This window comes from Miscanthus floridulus, chromosome 10 (assembly GCF_019320115.1).
Source record: "Miscanthus floridulus cultivar M001 chromosome 10, ASM1932011v1, whole genome shotgun sequence".
Classification (NCBI taxonomy): domain Eukaryota; kingdom Viridiplantae; phylum Streptophyta; class Magnoliopsida; order Poales; family Poaceae; genus Miscanthus; species Miscanthus floridulus.
The window spans coordinates 32,270,748-32,284,751 of record NC_089589.1 but is presented as its reverse complement, the minus strand read 5'-3'; the positions used below and the strand labels follow the sequence as shown (position 1 = coordinate 32,284,751).

Genomic DNA, 14,004 nt, shown 5'->3' with positions numbered 1-14,004 from the left:
GCTTTCCTCGCCGACGTACGCGACCGGCTGCTGCAAGCCCAGCAGTACGCCAAGCGCCACTACGACGCTCATCACCGCCCTCTGGAGTTCACCATCGGCGATTGGGTCTGGCTCCGTCTCCTGCACCGCCCCGCCCAGTCGCTGGTTCCCGGCGCCCGCAGTAAGCTCAGCCCGCGCTACGCGGGACCCTTTCAGGTGATGGAGCACGTGGGCGACGTGGCCTACCGCCTTCGACTGCCAGACGGCGCGCGCATCCATGACGTCTTCCACGTTGGCGTTCTTAAGCCCTTCCATGGCGCTCCTCCGACAACTACTCCGGCATTGCCACCCATGCGCCACGGTCGTCTGCTGGAAGCACTCGAGCGCGCCCTGAGCTCGCAGCTGCGCCGTGGGGACTGGCACGTGCTCATCCAGTGAGCCGGCCTACCGGAGACCGACGCCACCTGGGAACCAGTCGACGCCTTCCGCGTGGCCTACCCCGACTTTCAGCTTGAGGACGAGCTGTTTGTCGACGACGGGAGTGATGTTATGGTGGGCCGCGTCTACCAGCGCCGCAAGCGGAGCCGTGGCTAAGGATGCAGCGGAGCGGCGTGCGACGCGCGCGACGTGCATGCGGCTGCATGGTGACCACGGCCAGAGCGGCTTCAGTGCCTTAAATCTAGGATCTCATATTTGAGTTTGTTAAGTCAGCTAAAGTTTGTTAGTTAGTTAGGGAATTGTGGAATACTTGGCTATATAGCCTAAACATTTGTTTAATAAAGGGTTAGCGGGAGATTGATATCAATCTCTCCCGCTCTGTTAGCCTCAACGTCCTCCTCTGCTCTTGTGTTCGACGCCGGCCGTCAGCACGGCGTCGCACACTCGCCGCCGAGGAGAGAGCCATCCTCGCCCTCCCACGTCGCACGGCTACAACCTCAGAGGAAGTAGCAGCGGTTCTAACACAAGGTGTCATTGTATTGTCCAGCCTCCCTTAACCAAAAGTTCTGGTTCCACCACTCGTGAAGCGTGATGAGACAGGAGCCAATCTTTTGCAACAGAGCAAGCAGTGCATGTACTGATAACTTCAAGTGTGAGAAACGTCTACTATCATCTTAGTATTTGACCAATGAAACAAGTCTCCACATTAGTACACTTGAAAATCTAAGTACACTTGAAAGGTTGATAAATTATCCACCTCTACAGTTGACCCAAGATGACGTATTTATGTACTATTTGCCTTTACCCCATCTACTATATTATATTATTATATATACCTAAATAGAAGATCTCCACTAGCAGATTTTTTTCTACAATTTCGGGAAGCCACGTCATCCCACAGGTCCCGACAAATCACTCTGCTCGGTCACTAAATTGTATTCCCATTAAATTTCCGAAGATGGGCTGGGCCGCTCGTGTTTTTTTTTTTTAGCGAACAAAGATTTTAGAGCAGGCCTGCCCACACCAAACTTCAGATGATAGACGGAGGAGGGGGAAGCCTGGGAGGCTATTTTTGCCCAACATGCTCCGCCTCTGATTACTCCCCCTGCATCGGCTCCACCACTAGATCTAGTCACTCGTCGTCGTTGGCTCTCAACTTGATCTGCAAAACAATTCGTGTACCAGGAGGCAGGAGAAACGCATCATCAAGGGAAGGAGTACCCATCAACATGCATGGCAACGAAACAGAGACAAACAGATGTCAATAGGTCATAGAAGGGCAGATTCAGTGGCGTGGGACGGCCCCCTCTCCAACTGTCCCATAAGCAAAAGCTTGATCGAACTCCTCCATTTTTGAGGGGAAACAAGGAAGGAGGAAGGAGAAGGAATAGATAAGAGGGGAAGAAGCAAGGACGGGAGAAGAACCAGAAAGCGTCCTGTCCTGCTTACCAGAACTCCTGGTCGAAGTGGAGATGAAGTATTTGTTGGGCGACTTAACTTCTCATTGTATGAGTAATTTGTTGGGAGTAGTATATAATATATAGAAGAATGAACTCTTCTTTGTGCTTGTGCCAGATCCAGAACTGCTTACCCACCTGGCCACATGAAAATTTCGCTGATGAACAAGTTAACTGGCTGGCCCTCAGCCAATCCTGCAAAACCATAAACTGAGTTTGCACTTACCTGCTGAAACGAAAACTTGCAGCCTCGTTACAAATTGCAGAGCAGGAATCCGCCATTTTGTTGCTGCCTGCTTCGCCGTGGCCGCATGCGCCGAGCTTGCTTTCGAAAAACACAAAAGCACTTCAAAACTCAAGTTAACCTAGAGTTTTTCAAACTAAAGCTTGAAATGTGATGGCACGTTACCACGATAGGACGGAGAAGAATAGACAGCAGGCGTTGCAGATCTGGCATTGTTGCAGCTCATTCCTCTCCGACAAGCCGGAGGGCCGGCCTACACGCATCGTTATTGCTCCAGCTCCAGAGGCGTTGACCTGCGAGCGTCCAACGATGCAAGGCTAAGAGGCAGACGTTGGCTATTTAAGCCAGGCTGCACAGAATCACAAAGTGGGCAACTTGTGGTGACTCACGCCTTTACATCATGACCCACTCGTCAGTTTTTATTTGTAAAAAAAATATATATAATTCAAATGGACCTGGCCTGGCTTATCTTGGTAGTTGCGTACCAAACCAAACGCGGCCCACTGGGCTTTGGTTGATCCAGAGGTTAGAGCAAGTACAGTAAATCTTACTCGGCAGGCTGTAACGTAATCCACATTATCAAAATGCTATGTGGCGGAGAGAGAAATCAAGTAAGATAATGAAGCGGACGCTTGCCTTACGGCCCGGCGCAGCGCGCGTAACGAGACAAACAGCTTGTATGCGGCGTACATGCAGCCATGGGAGGGCCAAAAGAAGTCTCTTTCTTCTCTGCCAGCCTGCTAGTATTAAATGTCTAAATTTCCTTTATAGCTAACCTCTTAGCTTGCCTAGTATAGGTGATGGCTTAGAGCGAGGTTAACAACAGAGACAAGTGCTTGGCTATAAGCCAAGTTATATAATAGTTGTCTCATATTTGTCTATAAAGAAAAATTCTCTTTCATATTCCTGCTCACAACACTTGCTATTTGAGCCCATCACTGCATATGCATTCATGCCAAGCTTTGGTGCTTGCATAAGAGTCAAGCTATCATCTCTCTCCTCTCTTCTCTCCTCTACATCAGTATAAGCTTGACTATAAACCCATTATTATACTCGCTCTTGTACTCTCGCACACAGCCTGCTTGAAGCCCACAGTTGGCGTTTCTATTGGCCTTGCTCTTATCCACTATTTGCCGTCACAACTCACTCTAGCTATCGGTACGGACCATGTCTCCTACAACTTTTAAGCTGTGCATGGCTAAAGTAAGTTAAAATAAAATGGCACGACTTCCTACATCTTTTTGAGGCCACACATCTTCGCATCGCTTCCACGCAAAAACTAAATCACACGTGCGCTGTAACGAGAAAAAAATAATATCCGACCATCTCAACGCAGACAGAGCGCTAACCAAACCCAAAGTTAATGGACACGCATGCCAATGCTCCATCCAGTACAACATTCAGGTCTAAACGACATAAGAATGCCATTGCGGGCTTGCGGCAAACCTCGGCAGTCGGCAGCCCATCCTTAGGAGAGACGTGCCCACCCTTGGGGAGGACATGCCTCAACTGCCCTTCTGATGTGGCATCCAAAATGAAACATTCCCAGGAATCACTCTCAAAGAGCCGCTGCTGCTGCTGCAGACTGCGGCTGTGCTGCACTCTGCTTTTACTGTACTAGATAACAAGCAGCTACATTGTTGTTCAGTGTAGCCGATCAGGTGGCGCCTTCAACCAAACAGGGAGGGGCTTGAAGGACCAACAGTTAGCGACCCTAGCTAAGATGCTAGAGTATAGTTGTGGTAAACTTCTGCGACACTGAGATAATAACAAAACTACCAAAATAAATGGACTGTCAGATTAGATGTACGATACTCCCCGTAATGTACAGAGCTTATAGTCATATTAGATGATGAATTAGAGTCTGATATGCCTAGTGCAGCAATACCACAAAACAGGCCAATTTATGCCTCCCGCTGGGAAGCTTTGCACCACACATGAGCACTCACAAGTTCATCGTCATGCTCAAATATTGCTCGTGCCTCTGGGGAGAGAAGCATATGCATGATGCGAGCACACTGGCCCACTGGGTAACTCAATTTCACCACAAGGCTAGAAATAGGTACCACATGACTATTGATGCACACAGGACATGGACGCACAGTAAACTCACAACTCACAAAGAACCAACAAATTTATCAGTGGAATAAACCAGGCAGCAAACAAACAACTCAAAGATCACTAAACCATGTCCTGATCATGATAATATTATCCTCTATTTCTAAAAAGTACCACAACTTCGCATCCCACCTCTCCTATCAACTCCACCATGCTGCCTCTCTCTCTCTCTCCACCATTCACGTGGCATATGAATGCGTAACAATAATACAATATCAGTTAGGTACAGTACTAAAAGCAACTTAGGGGTGTTTGGTTCCACCCTGCTGGCCAGAGTTCGAATCCCCTCGGGGGCAGATTTGTTGGCCGAAGGAGGCGTAGTTTATCTGCACGTTGAAAAAAATCCCCTCGTCTGTCCCACGCCAAAGCACAAGTCTAAGGCCAGCTCATTCTCACGAGCTGCGGTGCCGCTGTGTATGGGTGGGGCAGAGGTTCGGGGATTTTCTCGACCTGCGTGAGAAGATCTTCTTCTTATGCACAATGCCCGGGGGGCTGTCTTACACCCCCGGGTCGAGTTTTTTTATAGTCCCTATCAGATCGAATGTTTGATACTAATTAAGAGTATTAAACATTGACTAATTATATAAATAAAGACTAATTCTATTAAGCGTAATTAATTCTTGAAAAATCTAAGCCGTCCTTGAGGCAACAGCCACATATTGAACTTAAATAGAACACCATCAATTGACTCGCCGTCCTTGAATTTTGAAGCGGGAAACAACATATAAAAGCTGATGTGGTATAGTATGAGAGTTTCCATGATAAGGAATTGCATCCCAAGGTCCTCAAAGTTCTGTCCTGCCTTTGGGGCAGAAGCGTTCGACAGTAACCATGACAAGACAAAAGTACAGAACACAAGTAGCTTATCCGCAGTAGAGTGCATGGAACCTAGTAAACCCTGATTTGAAACAATGAAGTGAGATGAACAAGCATTTACATATTCACGATTCAAGTGTTTGTATGTTCACTTTAGGTATGTACAAATTGAAGAACAAACCAACAAAAGGTCTAGTGAATTCCACAAAGATTTGCATGAACATCAATTGCTAGGATATCTTACATCTGACCATGTTTTGATGGTTTAGGTATGTTTTTTCTTTTTCTTGTTCTTTTTGGCTCAAGAGTGTTCCACTTTTCATTGCAATAAAAAAGAAATAGTTTAGGTGTACCCTTGAATGGCAGGCAAAGGGGAAAGAGGTTAGGGTAAATTAAAATTACCTTCATCCTATTCACAGCATCTCTGTTTGCTGGAGTATCGATTAGCTGATTGGAGGCATGAACAAGTTGATGTCATCACCATACATAAAATGAAAAGTAAAAAAACATAGAGGTTGAGAGACAAAACCACAAAAGTTTCTCACCACAGGTGGCATACTAGGGCCCTGGCTAGTGTATGCGATTCTCCATTGTTGTCAGGCGATTATCGAGGCGAACATGATGACTCACCGCTCACTATTGTTTTCAAGATGGGAATCCTGTATTGTTGTCAAAAGAAGCATAAGCTTATCGACGTGATCATTCTTGCTGTCATTGGAATGGATTCGCTCAGCTCCCATTTGATTATTAGCCCCCTGTGCAGGGACAAAAGGGCAACAAGCAATAAAAACCTAGTAATAAGAAGGCTAAAAGTGGCAAAAGGGTCTCAGAAAAGAATTTTTGTTGGTTTTTCTCTCTTTTTTTTAGGAGAGCAACAGAGTTTGTGTTGACAAATAGGCCTATGCTAATTTTTTTAATCGAAATCAAATACAAGCATAACCGCAACTCCAAAGACACGGGCACGGGCACAGAACGCGATGAAGCTATCCATCCAGCATCAAATGGATCACCGGGAGGATTGCAGTCGCTTTCAAAATTCCAATCAACAAAGGGAAATGCTAGTGCACGAACGTCTGATGGGGATGAATTCCATCGGACGCCCGCCCCCACGCCTGACAAGCCTGCCCCAACGCCTGACCTGCCCCCATCCGCGCACCCCGCCCCCATCCCCATCTTTTCGCCCGCCCCTGCAGGCGCACCCTCGCCCCCGCAGGCGCACCCCCGCCCTGTCGTGCGCCCGACCGCTGGCCCCCAGCACGCCGCACGCCACGTCCATCGGCCACCGGCTCACCGCACCCCATTCCCCTGACTCTCTTAACAGCAGGAAACACGTGCAATATGAAACACTTGAATGCAACATACGTCTGAAACAGATGAAACATCTGAAATACACACTAGTGTGAAAACATATTCAACATCCAGATAGAACATTTTCAACTTGCAACATGAAAACACTTGCTGCACCTAACAGAAGACTGAAACAGGTGAAACATTTTGGAATATACTGTTGCAATATATGTGTGAAAACATATGCAACATTCAGATCAAAATGCTTGCAACATATGTCTGGAAACAGATGAAACTGTTTGAACAAACGCTTGCAACATGCCTCTGAAACACTTACAACATGTGCAACATCCATTGATCTACTTTCGCAACATCCATAAGAAACAATTACAACATGACTCTAAAACATCTGAAACAATTGAAACATACATTTGCAACATAGGGGGAGAGAGGCCTGGGCCGGTCGATTCTGGCCGATGGGGTGGGAGCCGGCGGCGAGCGGCTGCTCACGAGCACTAGCACTAGTGGCACGCACGAGCACCACGAGCACCAGCGCCACCGGCACCGGGCTTGGCTCGGCGGCGACGGTGGGGGATGGGGGCGGGAAGCGCCATGGCTACCGGAATGGGGGGAGCTCGGTTGCTGGGGTTAGAGAGGGCGTCGTCGGGGTAGGGAGGGTGCCGCACCAAGGTGGGGGTGTGTAGGGTCGAGATGACGGACTAGAGGGAGGGTTAATAGTCCTTTCTAAAATTAATCGCACTGGCTTACCGAAATAAATACGGAATTAAAACTATCGGTCTAGCTAAGACTACACCCCTCTATCTAAGTTCATAAGCACCTTATAAAGATCTTAATTAAGCAACTAAGGTGTCGGGCTAGCTAGAGATCACCTAATCAATTCTAGAAGCAAGGTCACACAAACCTATGCCACTATACTTCAAGCAACGGGGGAGCTCCTACACATGCTAGTAAGCAAAAGCACAAAGCTACCTAAGCTCACTAGCAATGCTCAATAACAAGGCTACACAAGCCAAATTATAGAGCGCAAATTACTTAGCTATACAAACTAAGCAATGTGACTAACAAGGTTACTCAAACCGAATTAGTCACGCAAGGGAGCTACTTCTATGCTATACAAGCAAGAAGGTAACTAGCAAGCTACGCAAGCTAACTAATTACAAGAGCAACTACACAAGCATAATGTAAATAAAGTAAATACAAGCTTGTGTAACGAGGATGCAAACCAATGGGAATACAAGGATGACACGATTTCTTGCTAGTGGTGACCCGCAAGTCACACTCTCCCACGTGGAGTGCTTACCACAAGCTCTAGCACTTGACCCACCCGGACCACTTGTCGTCCTTCGCGGCTCGCTCTACTAGAGTTGCTCTTCGCAGCTCCCGTGGGGTGAGCACAATCCTCCTCACAATCACTTTTCCGGAGCACACACAAGCTTCTTAAGGGCTTCGACGGAGACCACCACCAAGCCATCTAGGAGGTGGCAACCTCCAAGAGTAACAAGCACCACCTGCTTGCAACTCAATCACCTAGTGCCACTCGATGCAACCTCACGATGCAATCGCACTAGAATCACTCACTCACTCGATCGGATGAACACTATCAAGCTCAAGTGAGTTAGAGGGCTCCCAAGCACTGCCACATAAGCCACCAAGGCTCTAGTCTGCTCAGCTCTGCTCCCCTCATGGCCAAAGGCCGACCAACACTTCTATTACCCCTTCACTAGGTAGATTTCAGGATGACCGGGCGTGCCGGTCGGATCGACCGGACGCATCCTGCCAGTGTCCGGTCAACGGATGGCTGCCATGTCATCCCTGGCTTCAAATGCTGAGTGCCCGATCTCAATGGTTAAGTTGCGACCGGACGCGCACCGCGACGATGACCAGACGCTGCTACGCCTGAGTCCGGTCGTTTCCAGAGAGCTCCCCGAGCCTCTGTTTTGTGATCGGACGTGTCAGGTCGATCATGACCGGACGCAGAGCCCGAGTCCGGTCGTTCTTCGACTGCCACGCGTCACTGCTGTTCCTCATGCCACCACGTCACCATAAGTCAGTATGACCGGACGCGGCCTCCTGCGCATCAGGTCAACTTCAACACCTGCGTCTGGTCGAAGACCGAAGCCCGCTCCTTCACTACAGAGCATGATCGGACACATAGGTCCCCTCGGAGCCCGCATCCGGTCACCTCCAGTGACCTATTTTGCCTCCGTTTTTTCGCCGAGTTGATCCGTTTCAACTCCAACTTCTTCTCCTTTGCAAATGTGCCAACACCACCAAGTATACACCATCATATGCATGTGTGTTAGCATTTTCACAATCATTTTTCAAAGGATTAGCCACTCAACTTGCCACGCCACTCGATCCTGGCAACGATGCAAAGTTAGATCACTCGAGTGGCACTAGATGACCGATATGCAAACAAGTTTGCCCCTCTTGATAGTACGGCCATCTATCCTAAACCCGGTCATCATCTTCTCTACACACCTATGACCAGTGAAATGAAATGCCCTAGGTTATACCTTTGCCTTGCGTATTCCATTCCATCTCCTCCAATGTCGATGCAACACATGCACCGACACGATCAACAATGATATGATCCACTTCATATCATCACATGATCACATTGGTTCATCGATCTTGACTTCACTTGCTCTTCACTGTTGCCTCGGTCCATCAGCGCCAAGTCATCACTCAACTTGCCCTTCACACTTGCAACCGGTCCGTCGAGCCAAGTCATGTCTTGATCTTCTCCACCTTGATCACATGACTCAATGTCATGTCTCATGTGCAATGAGCTTCTTCATCATCACATGTGTGAGCGTTGTAACATCTCCAAGCTATTTTCACCTCCATGTCATATGTTGCTCATACACATATACCTGTGGACTAATCACTTGTGTATCTCACATAAACATAATAAGTCCATCTAGGGTTGTCACTCAATTACCAAAACCAAACAAGGACCTTTTAGGGTGAGCCGCCCACTCACCTGCAACACCGTCGTGCCACCTCCAGGGATCTCGCTCCTGCTCCATGGATCTCACCGGGGTGGGGGAGAGGGCCGCCAAATCTGTGGGCATTGGGGGCTCTCGATGAGGACGTCGGGGTAGGGGAGGACGCCGGGCGTTGGTGCGCTGCGGCAGTGGATGAGGAGCGCGGAAGGGGTAAGGATGGGGATGAGGAAGTGAAGGGGTTGTTTTTTAATATACACGCAGGTGGGAGCAAGCGGCGGAGGTGAAAAGGCCGTCCAACGTTTGTGCTGTCCACCGGACGCACGGCATGTAGCATTTCCAATCAACAAAAGAGGTGGAGGAACGATGCGTCTCATTCTCATTCTCGATGACTCGATCTCTTACCTTGCTGGACACGGGCACGGCCTAAGCTTCAGCATCTTCCCGGCGGCGCCTCCACTTCCTCCTCCGGCACCGCTGTCAGGGGGCTAGGAGAAGAAAGGGTGAAGGCAGGCCCATCAGCTGAGGAAAGCGATGATCCTAAGGAAGGAGATTGGGTGGGGGCGGGCTAAGCGGGAGCGGCAGGAGAGGACAAAGGAGAACACGAGGGCCTCCAAAGCCATGTCGCGGCCACAGAGGGTGGAGCGGGAGCGCATCGACGGGATGGGACAAGTTGGAGGAGTGGTTGGTCGCCTGTGCAGGGACGGCCAGATGGGAACGGGAGGCGGTCGTTCTTGCCGCCTGTTGCTCTCTGTCGAGACTCGAGAGATGGACTGTACTGTTGAGGTGGACAGATGAAGCTCTGTCATAGAGCTTGGAGCGGCAAGCGGATGGTATGGGACGGGGCTGACGCCTGGCAGCAGAGCGCATGCCCAAACGCCGGCTTTATTGCCATGCTATGGCTCCAGCTGCCGACATACAACATCGATCTTTTTCTTACTTTTTTCAAATTAATATTGAACCGTGACCATAGTTACTTTTAATATTGTGTATTTTTTTAATATAAAAACCACAAGGGATAATCTACATAGCAAGAGTGGTGAGTACTTTTGGTAGAGACCCAAATGACAACCATGTGTAATGTGCCACATTTATCTAATATCGGACAACTAATTACCAAACATATATATTTCGCAACAAATTACCAAACATATATAAAATCTTAGCCTAGCTTGTTGGATATGAATCCAATGAGCTAGGCTAAGATTTTATTCAACATTGCTTATTTGTCATGCAGCTATTATATCAATTATTAACACAAAAAAAGGAAAGATATAGATGTCTACGAGTGAATAAAAGATGCAGTGTAGCTCCCTGCAAGAACTTGAGCATAGCCACTAGCCTAGTGCTACGCGCCTGCCACCATGCTACGCTGAGCCGTCGCCGCAGAAGAAGTACCTTAAGACATCAACAATCGTCGGCCTCTTTGCGGCTTCGTCACGGAGGTACTGTCGGTAGCGCTCCACATCGTCCGCGACCCATTTCGCTGCGTCCTCATCTATAGGGTAGACATCCGCGGTGAGGATTTCGCGTGCACGTCTGACGATGTGGCGCGCGCGGCCGTCGTATCCCAGGCGCAGCTCCAGCTTGGCGTACAAGACGATCAGCACGGGGTTGCGCGGGCAGGCCGCCATGGCGACCTCCGCGACGGCCCGCGAGCGCGCGGCCGTCCCGTGCACAATCTCGAACCTGATGTAGCCGCACCAGAAGTCGGTGTCGCCTCGGCAGCCGCCGGCGCGCGACCGCCACTCCTCGTAGCACGCCCGGGCGGCGGTGATGTCTCCGTGACCTAGCTCCAGGACGATCCACGCGTGGAAGATGGTATGCTGATCGGCGCCGCTGGAGAGCGCGCCGAGGAAGAGGTCTCGCGCCTGCTTTATCGGCGTTCTGTCGCCGTCTTCCTCGTAGATTTCCAGCGCCGCCTCGTAACAGGCCAACGCCCAGCTGCGCGTGGGTTTGTCCTTGTCCCACTCCGGCTGCGCTAAGACTCGCGGCATCCGCTTGGTCGCTGACCTCGCCATCTCTCCTCAAATCAAGAAGCCGCGTACCGCTGGAGAAGATGTGTTCAACTTCAGCCACCAAAGAACTGGAACTGGATCGAGGCGGTATAGGATAGGGCTGAAAGAATTGAGATGTAATAGGGTTTTATACATGTGATAGCTGCAACCACCAGCACGGCGAGAAATAGTCAGATCGCTGGAGAGCGTGAAAAATAGTCAGATCGCAGCGCACGACGAGCGGGGCTTGCGCTAGCTCTAACTGAACACGAGTGCATGCGACGCTGGAGGATAACGATGCGGAGGACTCGGTGGCGGCTCACGTCGAACAATATTGCTTATTAACTGAACACTGAGTGCATGCAACCACCAGCCATCAGTTACGTAGATCCGGATTTTTTTTATTTTTAATCATTTTTAACTTAAATTTATTTTAAAAATAGCCTATTTTTTAACTCTTTTGATCATGCCAACGCGTCTGGCGCGACAAAATCACGTCACTACTGGAGACGTGCTCTTTCCCGAGTGCCTGGGGCACTCGACAAAGGCCCTATTGCACTCGGCAAAGGCTTTGCCGAGTGCCACACTCGGCAAAGAGCAAACGGCAAAGCCGCATCCGGCGAAGGGTTTTTTGCCGAGTGCCGTTTGTCGGGCACTCGGCAAAGGCTTTGCCAAGTGCCAGGACGGCACTCGGCAAAGAAAATTGGCCGTCAGCCGTTGACAGCGTCTTTGCCGAGTGCCGGGGCAAAGCTTTTCCTTTTTTTTTTTTGAAAAATCCTTTGCCGAGTGCCTTCCTGACCCGGCACTCGGCAAAGAAAAAAATATTTTTTTTTGAAAAATCCTTTGCCGAGTACCTTACTGACCCGGTACTTGGCAAAGAAAAAAATGTTTTTTTAAAAAAAATCTTTGCCGAGTGCCTAGCTGAGACGGCACTCGGCAAAGAAAAAATATTTTTTTTTGGAAAATTCTTTGCCGAGTGCCAGAGCCCTGGCACTCGGCAAAGCTGTGAAACACATGGTAGTGTACACAGCTTTGCTGCTGGCACTCGGCAAAGAGACCTGGTAGCGCATTTTTTGGCAGCTTTGCCGAGTGCCAGGGCAAAAGGCACTCGGCAAAGGCTCTTTGCCGAGTGTTACACTCGGCAAAGTGACCAAAATTTTTTGTTTTTTTTTGTTTTTTGCTTTCGATCACTGCAAACACAACATATGACATATGACATATATATATATATATATATATATATATATATATATATATATATATATATATCACATCCGTTCACCACATGTCACAGTAATTCCATCCATTATTCGACAGGATTCCACATCATTCAACAAGTAGTTCAAATCCAACACCACATGTCACAATAACACATGCATGGCAACAACATTGTCTCGGACAGAAATCCATTGCGTAGAGAACAAGACATGAAACTACAAGCGCTACTCACTGAAGCGGCCCTTGATGTGGCCATCCTGCTGACGACGGGGAAGGAAACATCTGCTCGTTCGGAGTGCCCTGAGCTGGGTTGTTCGAACCCGTCGACTGAGGCTGCACACAGGAGAAGAGATTGCATGAGACAAGATTAGTTGAATAGCGATTGTAGCAATTCCTTGCATGTGTGACATTACTCACTGGAGTAGCGGAGTGAGGAGGCTGAGGTGGACCCATTAACCCAGGAGGCATAGCAGCACCCGTCGTAGTTTGCATCCAGGCAATAATGTCCGCCAACCTTTTCTCCTGGGCGAGTTTGTCGGCCACCCGTGCGCCCCGCTCGGCCGCCAACCCTAGCTCCAGCTCCTGGGCCCTCCTGTTTGCTTCTTCCACCTGGGCCTACAAATTGTTGCAAAGCTAATGTTACAATAATGCAAAGGAAATAGAGTTGTGTAAAGATCAATGTACGATGAGTAAAACATGAATAACCTGGAGTGTGTCGACCCGGTGCTGTGCAGTGCCCGGCCGTGAGCGTATCGCCGGGAGTGAGGAGGCGATCGTGCTCTGTGCTCGGATCTGGGAGAGAGTGGGAGTAGAGGCCGTGTCGATCACGCTGTCGCCAATCCAGTAGCGGCCATGCTTCTTGCCTTGTCCAATCCTCATGACGGTGTTTGCATCAATGTTGTCGGTCCGTGGATCATACTCCGGCCCATGGATCGACCTTGCCACCGCCGTGTACTCTATGATTTTCTCATAGGCGCTCGAGTTTGTGTACGCCTCGGCCTGGTCATCCGGGTTGAAGGAGACGTCGGACGACGCCTTGCCCTTGTGTGCCATGGCAAATGCGGCAAAGTTGGAGCACTCTTGGCCTTGATGTGCCGCAAACTGCAAGAACGAAAACAAGATGATTAGAATTCTTTGCTGAGTTCAACGAAAGCAAGAAGAATAGAAACATGACCATGTACCCATGCTCGGGCGTATCCGGAGAGGTTGCGGTTGCCTTAATGGTGTGATACACCTGGCATGAACAAACACCGCTGCCGGGCAGCCGCATGCTGAGCAGCCCACTCCGCGCTTAACCACATGTCCACCATCTTCGCCCAAGCCACGGGGCACCCGTTGCACCACCAAGGAATCACCTACACGTCATCAAGTAGTTGACATATTAGAAAAACAAGTGATTCGTACTTAATCTCAAAAGGAACCAATTTTAATGTTCTTTAGCTACCTCAAGGAACTGGGGTTTGGTCAGCGTCAAGTCTTGT

General features: G+C 49.3%; 1 pseudogene; it reads right to left on the bottom strand.

The window, feature by feature from the left end:
• Window positions 1-12,751: 12,751 nt before the first annotated feature.
• Window positions 12,752-13,764, bottom strand: LOC136488359 (uncharacterized; annotated as a pseudogene).
• Between the last annotated feature and the right edge of the window lie 240 nt (window positions 13,765-14,004).